Source organism: Bos javanicus, chromosome 3 (genome assembly GCF_032452875.1).
Source record: "Bos javanicus breed banteng chromosome 3, ARS-OSU_banteng_1.0, whole genome shotgun sequence".
In the NCBI taxonomy this organism is placed as follows: Eukaryota; Metazoa; Chordata; class Mammalia; order Artiodactyla; family Bovidae; genus Bos; species Bos javanicus.
The window spans coordinates 21331779-21346446 of NC_083870.1; the positions used below are offsets into that span (position 1 = coordinate 21331779).

The 14668-nt window shown below is 44.7% G+C and overlaps 2 non-coding genes across 2 annotated transcripts; one reads left to right on the forward strand and one right to left on the reverse strand.

Annotated features, from left to right (window-relative positions):
• Positions 1-13834: 13834 nt before the first annotated feature.
• On the reverse strand, positions 13835-13908 carry TRNAN-GUU (transfer RNA asparagine (anticodon GUU)). Its single transcript has one exon. It is a non-coding gene; the product is annotated as a tRNA-Asn (tRNA).
• Positions 13909-14596: 688 nt separating this feature from the next.
• Positions 14597-14668, forward strand: TRNAH-GUG (transfer RNA histidin (anticodon GUG)). Its single transcript has one exon. It is a non-coding gene; the product is annotated as a tRNA-His (tRNA).

The following is a 14668-nucleotide window of genomic DNA, read 5'->3' on the forward strand; positions in this document are numbered from 1 at the left end:
AGGCGAGGAGACAAAGTCAATTCAAAATACTGTGATAATTTGGCTACTGTCAGATTTACGCCTCTCCTTCACTATCAGATATCTGATTACTTATGTGCTCACAACCATTATCTTATGCTGACGTCCAACTGTTAGTACTGTGTCAAAGAGAAAGCAAAGCGTTCATGATCAAATCTGCTCTTTTAGGAACAATTACGAGCCAAGGAAGGAGGGGTTAAACTGAGAAATCCTGATGTGGAAGGTAGTTAAATTAGGCTTAACTAACTTGGACTGAAAGGAGATCAAACCAGTCAATCAGTTAAAGGAAATCAACCCTGAATATTCAAAAGGACTGATGCTGAAGCTGAAGCTCCAGTACTTAGGCCACCTGATGCAAAGAGCTGACTCATTGGAAAGACTCTGATGGTGGGAAAGATTGAAGACAGGAGGAGAAGGGGACAACAGAGGATAAGATGGTTGGATGGCATCACTGACTCAATGGACATGAGTTTGAGTAAGTTCCCAGAGATGGTGAAGGACAGGGAAGACTGGTGTGCTGCAATCTATGGGGTCACAGAGTCAGACACGACTGAGCAACTGAACAACAACTCAGAGATGCCAAAGAGAGGATACTGGCAGCTATTACACCTAGAAAAGCTGCCATATTCATTTCACAATTAAACTTTCAAGAATTGATAGAATGGGACTTCCCCAGCAGTCCAGTGGCCAAGACTCTGAGCTCCCAATGCAAAGGACCTGGGGTTCGATTCCTGGTCAGGGAACTAGATCCCACATGCCACAACTAAGACCCAGTTCAGTCAAATAAATAAATAAGAAATAAATAAAATATTTTTTAAAAAAGAATTGATGGAGTGTCCACATATTGCCAACCCTATTTACTGGATTAGCTGTTCAGCTTTGCCAGATCAACCCATCCAGACTAGCTGTTTGGTGACTTCCAGCTCAACTATTCCAAAGAAAAGAAAAACCAGAACTCCCCATTTCCAAACATTTTGTGTGTGTGTTTTTTTTCTTTCTTTTCTCTTTTCTGGCTCTTTTATAAATCCTGTTTTTGGCTCTGCTTAATGACAATATTCTAATAACTCTAATTTTTCTGAATAAATATGTGAGATAACTCATTCAAAATCTCTTTACTACTAATATAAAAGTATAATTTTTATATTAATGTCTATACACACTACATAGGTATCTTTGACATTTGTCCTAGAGTGGAAATTTTCCTTTCATGGAAAACTTAGCCTTTGAACTGTTGGAACACTAGTACCTCTTAGTCTTTAAATAAAGCCAGTTTCTGGTTAGTGTGTGGGTAACAAGTACATCATAATTCTCTCTGTGTCTATATCACTTTGCTTTTCCAATGTGCTCCTCATGTCTCAGCCTCTGTTCCTAGTAGATCTGGGAGGCCTGTTGTGCTTTTACTTTGCTCCATAATGCTCTATGCTCTCAGGAGGGACTTGTGGAATGATGAAGTAAAGGTCTCCAGAGTGGAAGTCCCTTGGGTGCTGAGCTTCCCTGGGCTTGGTTGTTTGGCTCCCATTGAAGGTCAAGACCTTTTCAGGACCACTCAAGCCCTACTGCAAACCTTTTTTTGTATTGTCCTCTAAGGAAGTTGTTTCTCTGATTCTGCAGCCTTTTCGATTTTGCAGTCTTGTCTGCGTAATAAAGAAATAGCTTTGAAAAATTCAGTAAATCCCAGTTCTTGGCAATCGAAAGCACTGTCCAGGGGATGGGACAAAGTTCTACCACTGTCCAGCTATTGCTGACATGACTGCCTTACCCTTGTTCCAGGTGCCTTCCAGAACAAGGAAACCCCTGCAGTATACAGCACTGGGCCTACACAGTGCTGCAGCAACATTAGTCAAAGGTGGGAGGAAAGGAGGGAAGCAGTACCACAGAGGCAGGGCTTCTTACCATCAAGGCAGCTCAGACCCCATCTGTGAGACAGCAAGACAGGTGAGGCTCTTGGTCCCTTGGTGAAGGTGTGGGGATCTATGAGGAAGCAAAGGCTGCTGCAGAGCTGCCCCTAGAGATGCTGGGGATGAACTGACATCTGGCTGTATCTAACCAGATGGAGAAAGGCATTGAAAATTGTTGGTAGACGTGAGATCTTACGAAAACCCATTTATTGCTACAGGGAAATACAGCAGATGGCTTTACAGCACACTGGTTATTCTCTACCCTGTGCTGTCCTACAGTGTAGCCACCAGCCATATATAGGTATTTAAATATAAATTAACTATGTAATATGAAGTAAAAAAAGAACTATTCAACTATGCAACATCTCCACAGTCATCGTGTTTTAAGCACTCAACTATCACATCTGTCCAGCAGCCACTGTATTAGAAAATGCAGATGTAGGCCATTCATCTAGTGAATTGGTACAAGTAAGATTTTTAATTCCAAGGTTCTGTCTTCTTACTCAACATTATTGACATTTTATTCCATTTCCTTCATCTGTAGTACCAGTAGTTTGTGAGTCTGTACTGATCCGTGTGCCGTCCCTGAGCTTCAGTTGCAAGGACGAATTTAGCGTGTCGCTTGGCTGCTATGAAGAGCCTTCGGTGCTCTAGAGGGCTACTACAGGGCAGTGGTAAACCAGGCACAACCAGGGTTTTCTCACAGTGATCACTCCAGCCCCACTGCTGCTCTAGGTTCCTCTAAAGGCTGCCCTTGCCCAGGCCTCCTGGGAATGTTTGTGCAAACTCATGAGCTCCACTTATTAACTCTGTTATTAACCATAGTAACACCTGCTTTCTTTTTATTTAATTTTATAATTACATCCTGCTTGTGGCAATTGATAGTAGCAGTTCAGTTGTGGTTGTGGTTATTCAGTCGCTCAGTGGTGTCTGACTCTGAGACCCCCATGGACTTCAGTATGCCAGGCTTCCTTTCAGTTAAGATAATGAGATATAATCAGTTTTCAAAACAAAATTTCTAAATGAAAAATGTGAATCCAAGTATGGGAAATGTCAGGTAAAGATACATGAATGTGGCTAAATATTAAAGTGATGTCTTCATTAATGAACTGTAAAAACATGCTTTTGTCTGATTTTTGTTGGATGTCCTCCTACTTCTTTTCCCTTTGGGAGCACTCCCTCTCCCTGAAGTCAAGATAGGCAGGAATGCTTAGCTGTCCCCTCCACCCTTTGAACACAGAAGGCACTGCTACCTCTTTTTCCTATGAGCTCCTTTGGGAATGCCCTTGTTTCAGACCAGGAGATTCAAGGCCCATAAACACTTCTGGTTGGGAGGTGTGATTGAATCATCTCCAGAGTCAGGGAATCTGTTTCTGGGGAAAGATTTTGTTTTACTAGAGGTTTTGTTTTAGAGGTTTTAGAGGTTTTGTTTACTCTCTCTCTCCTTTTCTTCTTCTTTTCAGTAATTGGTTGTGAGTAATCATAGGCCTTCCTTTCAATATTCTTCTTCTCTTTGAAACCTTGAGGTTGATCATAAAGGAGGAAATGCAAACCTTAGTGAAGTCTTCTCAGTGACCACTGAGCATGAAGGCCAAGGGGAAGGGCTCTGGAGGCAAACTACCTAGGTCTGAGTGCTGGCTCTCTCCATCACTGAGGTGCACGCTAGTTGCTTAAGTCCTGTCCAGCTCTTTGTGACCCTATGGACTGTAGCCCACCAGGCTCCTCTGTCCATGGGAATTCTCCAGGCAAGAATACTGGAGTGGGGTTTTCATGCCCTCCTCCAGGGGATCTTCCTGACCCAGGAATCCAACCCATGTTTCTTACATCTCCTGCATTGGTGGGACCCTTAAAATTAGCTTAGCTTGACCTTAAAATTAGCTCAGCCTTTCTGGGCCTCTGCATTTTCATCTGCAGCAAGGGAGTGGTAATAGTCTACATTATCTTTTAGGTTTGTTATGTGAACTTAATAAGTAACTACACAGTAAAGCTCCAAGAAAGCTGGTATTGTTTCCACTTATTTTTTTTTTTTTTAATATTTATTTATTTGGCTATGCTGACTCTTAGTTGTGGCATGCACATTTTTAGTTGCAGCATGTGGGATCTAGTTCCCTGACCAGGGATTGAACCTGGGTCCCCTGCATTGGGAGCACAGAGTCTTAGCCACTGGGCCAGCAGGGAAGTCCCTTATTTCTACTGCTAACTGTATGTACCACTGCTGACTTTCTACATTCCCCAGAGTAAATTAGGAGTGTTTAATGGTTTGGCTAACCTCCTCTCCCCCATATTAGTGACCACCATCCAGAAACTGGTTGGGTTTGCTGGTGATATAGCTGCAGCTGCAGACTGGATCCAGCTTCACCATATTCTTGGGCCTTGGACAGGCCTGATAATTATTTAGCTCATGAGACAATATTTTGCACATGCTTCTAGAAAGAACTTTTAGTAACAGTCAGAGTGATCTCACATTTTGAGAAACATTCAAGTATGTACACATGACCCATGGGTTTGTCTGTTTGTTTGTAAGAAATCAAAGGAGGGAAATATGATTTATCTGGAAGTTGTAGATGATTTCCTCTTTCAGTTATAATGGAGTATTTGTAGCAAAGTAGCTTTCACCCTGAAGGCAACCAAATAAATTCTGGTTTAAAGAAATTCTGTTTGAGGTCTTTGAAGAAATACAGTGCAGCTAGGACCCACAGGATCAGCACCAGTGAGAGAGGGAGGCTCATTGGAATGAAACTGGTTCTCTACTTTTTCCTCTCAGGGCATTTGCCAGTTTTCGACAAGGCACAAGCCACCCAGAAGCTGGGGAGAGGGCAACTGCTGAAGGTCAGGGAAAACAGTAACACTTTAAGTAATCTAACAAATCTGGAGAGAACAAATGAGGAGGATGGGAAGGAGGTGGGAGAAAGAAGGAATGGGGAAGGAGGAGAAGAAGGAAGATGAGATGAGCAGGAGGAAGAGAAGGGAGATGAGAAGGAGAGAAGGGGGGAAAAAAGGAGAAAAAGAGCCATGAACTATCCAAGTATTCAGACTTGAGGAGCCAAGATCCTGGAGTGCGGTGATGAGTGAGCTGGATGCTTGCTTCCAAGCATTTCCTTTCAAGACATCTGCAGATTAAGCCATGTTCATGTAAGAGGTTATGAAGTTGGACAGTGCGGCTGAAAGAGAGTGGAATTTTCAGCAGCAGCATGGTACTTAGGACATAAAAACTGAAGTTCAGAATTCACCCAGAGTCAGGGCCCAGGAAAACCCTCAAAATCTAAGGGACCCTAGCCATCTATAGCATGGCAGTGTGAGCAAACTAGTTATGGACTGAGTCTTCCCTTGAATGCAAGCAAGCTGCAGATCAGCTCAAAGACTTAATTGAGGGGATGGGTCTTCTGCTGCCTGCTGGGGCAAAAGGGTTAACGATATTCAGGGAAAGATAACATCATGAAATTATGCATCATTTTTCACACAACAGGTTCATCATTCACTCACAATATTCTAGGACTGAAAAAGAATAGAATGTGTCACGTCTTACTTCTAAAGATGACTCCTTGTATGCATGACATCAGTTTAAGAGCTTCTATCTAAACACTACTTTATATTGTCTTCCAGATTTTCTAATGATGTGGAAAATATTGGTAGCACAGTATTCTAGTGTGCACACATGTTGGATTTAATCAAAATTGTCATGGCACTGAACTGCCTAAATTTCCTTTTTTGATTTTACTGATCCAGTTAGCAAATTTTCAGTTCAGTTCAGTCTCTCAGTGAGTCAGTTCCTAGATAGATTGATAAGAAGTCTAGGCGTCCCCATGGAGAGAGGGGTCTGGAATTCTCAAGGGGGAAGAAAGGAAAAACTTTTTTTTCCTGTACATTCTTGAGGATTATGTATCCTGTCTGAGGACAGTCTCTGGATTAAACCTTCTGGCTAATCCTGTTATCTTAAAATGTAAATTTTGGGAGTAGGTCTGGTCTTTACAAGGATTATATAACAATAATGTATCCTGCCTGCAGGCAGTCTATGGACTAAACCTTCTAGCTAATCCTGTTATCTTAAAATGTAAATTATGGGACTAGGTATGGTGAGATCTTTATAACCTCCAGACATTCTTTGGATTCACTAGAGAGTATATAATTCCATTGCTAACACTAGCAAGCGGGTACTCTTTCTACCCCCTTCTGATGTCTATGTCAGAAGCTTTCTCTATCTCCTTTATACTTTAATAAAACTTTATTACACAAAAGCTCTGAGTGATCAAGCCTCGTCTCTGGCCCTGGATTGAATTCTTCTCCTCCAGAGACCAAGAATCCCGGCGTCTTTGCCTGATTCAGCAACAACCTTTCATCTGTCATGTCCGACTCTGTGACCCTATGGACTACAGCATGCCAGGCCTCCCTGTCAATCACCAACTCCCAGAGCTTGAAGCAAATTTTAGTTCCAATAAATATTTAAGCTCATAAAATCTAAAATTGTGTGTTCCAATAAAATAAAGGCTCCATATAGTATCTTTTAAATAAAGAGGTCTCATAATTCTGTAAAATCATAGGGACCTAATTATGTCAGTTATAGTTGGAGGGTAAACAGTTTTAGGTATCACCCAACATGTGATTCTAACATGCATTTCTCTGTTATGATTCAGTTTTAGTTGCAATTCTAAGATCTATTGTTCTCTTTAAGTTCTTTGGCTGATATTAAATTGAGTTCATTAACATATAATCTTTGCCCAGAGAATATCTACTTAAGACAGGAAAAGCCAACACTGTGTTACTATAGTGCTGAGGCATGTTTTCATAGACTGCTGAGTGGTCAAAGTTGCACGGGTTGAGAGCAGGTGTGGGTACATGTAGGGGATGTGGTGAACACGGCCAATATGTCATTTGAAGGCAGGTAGAACACATGGTATATCTGCTCCAGGAAGTAAGGAGATCTGCTGTGTTTCTCAGGTCTTGGATTTTTAAAAAATCCTAGTTCTTGCTTACCTTCCATAGAAATGAAGTCATATCCATTTTCCCATTCTTTGCTATCCCTCCCTTGTTTCTCTCACAGCACCTGTCATTAGGCTCTGGCAGGTGGTTGAGACTGATTGTGCTTCCACAGGGCTGCCCCTTTATCATGCCTCGATATGGGCACAGTGGGAGCAGGGCCATTGGGTTTGTTTACAATTCTGCTGGGCCCCAGTAACTGTTACTCAAACCTGTGGGGGTTCTTCTGTCCTTACTCTTCTCTGTGCCAAGAATCAGGCCAATGAGAACTATGAGCACGGGTCAGATATTTAGCAGATTTTCCAGCAGGCTGTGAAGGGGATTCCTTGGCACATTTTTCCCACTGCTTTTTCCTCCTGTCCTTCAGCCCTCTCCCGGGACTTGAGCCCGACCAAAACCCAGGATGCCCGACTTCAGCACCTAATGTAGTTCAGGCTCTGATGTCTCATTGCAAAAATTCAGCGAGAGACAAAGCAATAAGAGTTGGACTTGTTAAGATGCAAAAGTAGGAAGTCAAGAAACACCTGGAGTAACAGGCAAATTTGGCCTTGGAATATGGAATGAAGCAGGGCAAAGGCTAACAGAGTTTTGCCAAGAAAATGCACTGGTCATAGCAAACACCCTCTTCCAACAACACAAGAGAAGACTCTACACATGGACATCACCAGATGGTTAACACTGAAATCAGATTGATTACATTCTTTGCAGCCAAAGATGGAGAAGCTCTATACAGTCAGCAAAAACAAGACCAGGAGCTGACTGTGGCTCAGATCATGAACTCCTTATTGCCAAATTCAGACTCAAATTGAAGAAAGTAGGGAAAACCACTAGACCATTCAAGTATGACCTAAATCAAATCCCTTATGATTATACAGTGGAAGTGAGAAATAGATTTAAGGGCCTAGATCTGATAGATAGAGTGCCTGATGAACTATGGAATGAGGTTCATGACATTGTACCGGAGACAGAGATCAAGACCATCCCCATGGAAAAGAAATGCAAAAAAGCAAAATGGCTGTCTGAGGAGGCCTTACAAATAGCTGTGAAAAGAAGAGAAGCCAAAAGCAAAGGAGAAAAGGAAAGATATAAGCATCTGAATGAAGAGTTCCAAAGAATAGTAAGAAGAGGTAAGAAAGCCTTCCTCAGTGACCAGTGCAAAGAAATAGAGGAAAACAACAGAACGGGAAAGACTAGAGATCTCTTCAAGAAAATGAGAGATACAAAGGGAACATTTCATGCAAAGATGGGCTGGATAAAGGACAGAAATGGTATGGACCTAACAGAAGCAGTAGATATTAAGAAGAGGTGGCAGGAATACACAGAAGAACTGTACAAAAAAGATCTTCATGACCCAGATAATCACAATGGTGTGATCACTCACCTAGAGCCAGACATCCTGGAATGTGAAGTCAAGTGGGCCTTAGAAAGCATCACTACGAACAAAGCTAGTGGAGGTGATGGAATTCCAGTGGAGCTATTTCTAATCCTGAAAGATGATGCTGTGAAAGTGCTGCACTCAATATGCCAGCAAATTTGGAAAACTCAGCAGTGGCCACAGGACTGGAAAAGATCAGTTTTCATTCCAATCCCAAAGAAAGGCAATGCCAAAGAATGCTCAAACTACCGCACAATTGCACTCATCTCACATGCTAGTAAAGTAATGCTCAAAGTTCTCCAAGCCAGGCTTCAGCAATACGTAAACCGTGAACTTCCAGATGTTCAAGCTGGTTTTAGAAAAGGCAGAGGAACCAGAGACCAAATTGCCAACCTCCACTGGATTATCGAAAAAGCAAGAGAGTTCCAGAAAAATATCTATTTCTGCTTTATTGACTATGCCAAAGCCTTTGACTGTGTGGGTCACAATAAACTGTGGAAAATTCTGAAAGAGATGGGAATACCAGACCACCTCACCTGCCTCTTGAGTAACAGTTAAAACTGGACATGGAAGAACAGACTGGTTCCAAATAGGAAAAGGAGTTTGTCAAGGCTGTATATTGTCACCCTGCTTATTTAACTTATATGCAGAGTACATCATGAGAAATGCTGGACTGGAAGAAACACAAGCTGGAATCAAGATTGCCGGGAGAAATATCAATAACCTCAGATATGCAGATGACACCACCCTTATGGCAGAAAGTGAAGAGGAACTAAAAAGCCTCTTGATGAAAGTGGAGAGTGAAAAAGTTGGCTTAAAGCTCCACGTTCAGAAAACGAAGATCATGGCATCAGGTCCCACCACTTCATGGGAAATAGATGGGGAAACAGTGGAAACAGTGTCAGACTTTATTTTTCTGGGCTCCAAAATCACTACAGATGGTGACTGCAGCCATGAAATTAAAAGACGCTTACTCCTTGGAAGGAAAGTTATGACCAACCTAGATAGCATATTCAAAAGCGGAGACATTCCTTTGCCAACAAAGGTCCGTCTAGTCAAGGCTATGGTTTTTCCAGTGATCATGTATGGATGTGAGAGTTGGACTGTGAAGAAAGCTGAGCACTGAAGAATTGATGCTTTTGAACTGTGGTGTTGGAGAAGACTCTTGAGAGTCCCTTGGACTGCAAGGAGACCCAACCAGTCCATTCTGAAGGAGATCAGCCCTGGGATTTCTTTGGAAGGAATGATGCTAAAGCTGAAACTCCAGTACTTTGGCCACCTCATGAGAAGAGTTGACTCATTGGAAAAGACTCTGATGCTGGGAGGGATTGGGGGCAGGAGGAGAAGGGTAAGACAGAGGATGAGATGGCTGGATGGCATCACTGACTCGATGGGCGTGAGTCTGAGTGAACTCCGGGAGTTGGTGATGGACAGGGAGGCCTGGCGTGACACAGTTCATGGGGTTGCAAAGAGTCAGACAGGACTAAGTGACTGAACTGAACTGAACTGGACTTGTTAAGATTCAGAGAGAAGCGCCACACTCTACAGGGTACAGGCCAAGGAATGTGGCCTGGCTAGATTTTGCGAGAGGGGTGAATTCATATGCTAATGAGTGAGAGGATCATCCCAGTCTTTGGGGAACCACCCATTCCTCCATCTTTTGACAATGCCTTGGAGCTGTCCTGCCACCTCTGGCTGTGTCTGCTGGTTTATAGACTGGGGATTAAGGTTTAAGTTATGCCCTTGTGCTGTGTCATTCTTTCAAAGGTTGTGCTCTGCCTCCTCCCCTCCTGTTTCATGCTCCTTTCCTCAGCCCCATTCGGGCCCACAATGTTGCCTCTACAATCTTCTGGAGGGACAATCAGAAAATAGCTGGCTTTGGGAGGGAAATACTGTATAATATCCAACCCCTTAATCCTACCCAGTACTGGTCACATTGGAGATCTTGGGGACGCCCAACTCCAGTCTGGGGGTCCCAGAAGGTCATCACGCCTTGACCTGCCTAGGGATCTGGTCCTTGAAAGGTTGTCATGCCTCAACCTGCTTGGGGATTTGATCTCTAGGAGGCTGTCACACCTCAGCCTGCCTGAAGATCTGCACCCTGACCCAGGGACCAATCTGCACCCTGACCCGGGGACCACTGGCTCTCAGGTTTCAACAGTACTGGGTAGAATAAGCTTCAGAAAGACTCAACCCTAAGGAAGTCCACCCATGGAAACAGAAGGAAGCCTATTACTTGTGGGACTGTGCCCAGTCTCAGCAATAACTCAGGAGCCCAACAAGAACCCCATTGCCTTTCTGGAAAGGCTAAAAGAGGCCCTCCAAAAGTTTACCAATCTGGACTTAGGCTCTTACAAGGGACAGGTGATCTTAAAGGACAAATTCTTGTCCCAATGTGCATCAGATATCAGAATTAAGTTACAACAGCTATAGCAGCAGGACCCTGCTGCCTCTTTAGATGAGATGGTCCAGACAGCCACCAATACCTTTTATAACAGAGAACAGGAAAAGGAGGCCAAGGCCCAGGAGAGGGAGAGAAGGAAAGAGACAAGGCATGCCCAGATGCTGGCCACCCTCCAGAGAAGCTCTATGGCAAACCCCGAGTCCTTGAAGGACAAGGCAGAGGCAAATGCCTAATCTATAGACAGGAGGGACATTGGGCCAAAGAGTGTCCAAACCATGACAAGTCTCCTAGAATGGCTTGCCACAAATGCCATCTGGGACATTGGGCGGCACTCTGCCCTCGGGACCCAAGAGCCTCAAGGTCAAGTGCCAAGCCTTCCCTCACAATGGTTCAAGAGGACTGAAGCGGCCCACTCCAGCCAGCCCGCCTGTCACAGATAACCATCACGGGGCTGGAGCCAAGGGTGCAACTGGATGTGGCAGGCAGGTCCAAGAATTTCTTGGTTGACACAGGGGCTATCTACACAAGGGGCTGTCTTGATCTCCTACTCCGAAGCCTTCTCCTCCCAAACCTGTACCATTTTGGGTGCTACAGGGAAAACAACTACTAAAAGATTCACCCGAGCACTTCTTTGTTGCTGGGATGGACAAATATTTTCCCACCAGTTTCTGGTGGTCCCTGAGTGTCCTAGTCCCTTAACGGGAAGAGACATACTCACTAAACTGGGGACCACCCTTGTGATGGGAAGCTTTTCAGCCCCTAGAGACCTGCAGCTCCTGGTTACTACTGAAGAACCCATTACACCTTCTCGAATAGAGAGGGACCAAAAATTATGGGAAGACAAAATTAGCCCCCAGGTGTGGGACCAGGGGATTCCTGGACGAGCCCACCAAGCTGAACCAGTCATCATTGTTCTCCGAGATCCCACTTGGTTTCCTAACCAGAAACAATGTCCCCTCAGAAGAGAGGCTCAGGAGAGACTACAGCCTTTAATAAATAAATTCCTTGCTTGTGGGCTATTGGTCCCCACCAGTTCACCAGTTCACCCCACCCAATCCTCTCAGTAAAGAAAAAAGACAGAAGCTGGAAAATGGTTCAAGATTTCCGGATCATAAATGAAGCTGTAGTCCCCCTCCATCCCACACTACCCAATCCCTATGTAATCTTAGGAGAAATCCCACCCAGGGCCAAGTGGTTTACAGTCTTGGATTGCAAAGATGCATTTTTTTGCATCACTTCAGTTCATTTCAGTTGCTCAGTTGTGTCCGACTCTTTGCGACCCCATGAATCGCAGCATGCCAGGCCTCCCTATCCATCACCAACACCCGGAGTTCACTCAGACTCACATCCATCGAGTCAGTGATGCCATCCAGCCATCTCATCCTCTGTCGTTCCCTTCTCCTCCTGCCCTCAATCCCTCCCAGCATCAGCATCTTTTCCAATGAGTCAACTCTTCGCATGACATGGCCAAAGTACTGGAGTTTCAGCTTCAGCATCATTCCCTCCAAAGAATGGACTGGTTGGATCTCCTTGCAGTCCAAGGGACTCTCAAGAGTCTTCTCCAACACCACAGTTCAAAAGCATCAATTCTTCAGTGCTCAGCCTTCTTCACAGTCCAACTCTCACATCCATACATGATCACTGGAAAAACCATAGCCTTGACTAGACAGACCTTTGTTGGCAAAGGAATGTCTCCGCTTTTGAATATGCTATCTAGGTTGGTCATAACTTTCCTTCCAAGGAGTAAGCGTCTTTTAATTTCATGGCTGCAGTCACCATCTGTAGTGATTTTGGAGCCCAGAAAAATAAAGTCTGACATTGTTTCCACTGTTTCCCCATCTATTTCCCATGAAGTGATGGGACCTGATGCCATGATCTTCATTTTCTGAACGTGGAGCTTTAAGCCAACTTTTTCACTCTCCACTTTCATCAAGAGGCTTTTTAGTTCCTCTTCACTTTCTGCCATAAGGGTGGTGTCATCTGCATATCTGAGGTTATTGATATTTCTCCCGGCAATCTTGATTCCAGCTTGCGTTTCTTCCAGTCCAGCATTTCTCATGATGTACTCTGCATATAAGTTAAATAAGCAGGGTGACAATATACAGCCTTGACAAACTCCTTTTCCTATTTGGAACCAGTCTGTTCTTCCATGTCCAGTTCTAACTGTTGCTTCCTGACCTGCATACAAATTTCTCAAGAGGCAGATCAGGTGGTCTGGTATTACCATCTCTTTCAGAATTTTCCACAGTTTATTGTGATGCACACAGTCAAAGGCTTTGGCATAGTCAATAAAGCAGAAATAGATGTTTTTCTGGAACTCTCTTGCTTTTTCCATGATCCAGCGGATGTTGGCAATTTGATCTCTGGTTCCTCTGCCTTTTCTAAAACCAGCTTTGTTCATAGTGATGCTTCCTAAGGTCCACTTGACTTCGCATTCCAAGATGTCTGGCTGTAGGTGAGTGATCACACCATCGTGATTATCTGGGTCATGAAGACCTTTTTTGTACAGTTCTTTTGTGTATTCTTGCCACCTCTTCTTAATATCTTCTGCTTCTGTTAGGTCCATACCATTTTTCTCCTTTATTGTGCGCATCTTTGCATGAAATATTCCCTTGGTATCTCTAATTTTCTTGAAGAGATCTCTGGTCTTTCCCATTCTATTGTTTACCTCTATTTCTTGGCATTGATCACACTACGCAGTGTAAACACCATGTGATAGAGCAATTGCCTTTCCAGGACTTGTCGCTACAGAAGACCTTGTACAAGGGGCCAACGAGGTATGTACAAGGATGATGTACATACATTGTACAACGATGTATGTACAATAATGTACAGCATTATTTGTAACCATGAAAGCAGATGGAAAGTGTTAAATAAATAGTATTAGCAGTACGCGCAAAAAAAAAAAAAAAAAAAAGACAGTAGTAACTCCCTCGTTAAAAGCAATTCAGAAAGGGACTATGACATCTCAGGAATTTCCAGGGGACCTATTTTCCAGATGAGTTCTTCTATCCAGCTCAGTGATGGCCTTCTGATCCCGCCTTATGTCCCTGTGAGGTGGACAGGAAAGAGGAGCCAAGAGGGTAGGAGTGAAGGGGCCCTTTCCCGCCTTCACAGTAGAGGATGGGTAGAAAAGAAAGAAGCGAAAAGTGTGTAAGCGGAAGGCGTCCCTGGGTGGGCTCGAACCACCAACCTTTCGGTTAACAGCCGAACGCGCTAACCGATTGCGCCACAGAGACTAACGAACGACCTACGCCTCTCAATGCCATAGAGAAGAAACGTAGCCGTTCCACGCCAGGCAGAGTCACACGCCTTTTCGTGGACAACGACACCGGCTCAAACCCTCGGACAGCCGGAGAACTGACTTCGACGCAGCGCGCTGATGCTCGTGGGGAAGCCGGGAGTCGGGCGATTCCGAAGCCAGAAGGGCAGCGGTTCATCCCCGCGGCGCCTGGTTCCACACCCGCCGCAGATGCAGCGCCCCCGAGACGCCTCGGGCCTGAGCCGAAGGAAGCTGAACCCCCGGTGGGCCCTGTGACGGCTCTCCGATTGCTTCGCTGGCGCCGCCCTCCCTCCTCTGGTCCGCGGTCGGTGGGGCGGGAGCGGGAACCAGGGGGTGCGGAGGTCGGTCCTAAGGGACAAACGCGACGTGCCGGGAAAGAAGCCGGCGAGGTGGGGATCAGGATAAAGAGACTTCCCAGGAGGTCTGTGCAGAGGCACGGGCCCGTTTGCGGGAGGCAAGATTTGGTTTCTGTTTTGATTTAGTCACCATGTATCAAAATTGAGAGGAAGGGACTGGATAAGAGAGCAGAGACGAAAGAAAGTCTATGCATACCTGTTGTCGTCCAGCAACAGCGCAGTGACGGGAAGGAATTTACGTCCGCCTTGTAAGAGCAAGGGCTGCGACGGCGGCAGGAGCCGTGGCGCGCCGTGATCGTATAGTGGTTAGTACTCTGCGTTGTGGCCGCAGCAACCTCGGTTCGAATCCGAGTCACGGCA